The following is a 294-nucleotide window of genomic DNA, read 5'->3' as shown; positions in this document are numbered from 1 at the left end:
CATTAGCCAAACCTTTTTTGCAATTTTAAAAGTTGAAAGAAACTAAATTTACTAGGACTTCTCTACTTAAATTAAATAATTAGCAATCAATCAAAATCAATAATAAACATTTCAATAATTGACAATTCGAAACTTCTAGAAAATGTTTGTAACAAAAGATGGATCAAATTAATCAGCTTGATTTCTCTAATGAGAACTAAATCGCACAGTAATATCAACGTCATTCATCTGGGGAAAAATCATCACTTCTATCAACGAAAACCTATAACTAGCTGCTCATCTTTGACAAAAAAA

The sequence above is a fragment of the Lupinus angustifolius genome, unplaced genomic scaffold (genome assembly GCF_001865875.1).
Source record: "Lupinus angustifolius cultivar Tanjil unplaced genomic scaffold, LupAngTanjil_v1.0 Scaffold_162_1, whole genome shotgun sequence".
NCBI lineage: Eukaryota > Viridiplantae > Streptophyta > Magnoliopsida > Fabales > Fabaceae > Lupinus > Lupinus angustifolius.
The sequence above is the reverse complement of the archived record's forward strand: the minus strand, read 5'-3'. Positions refer to the sequence as shown.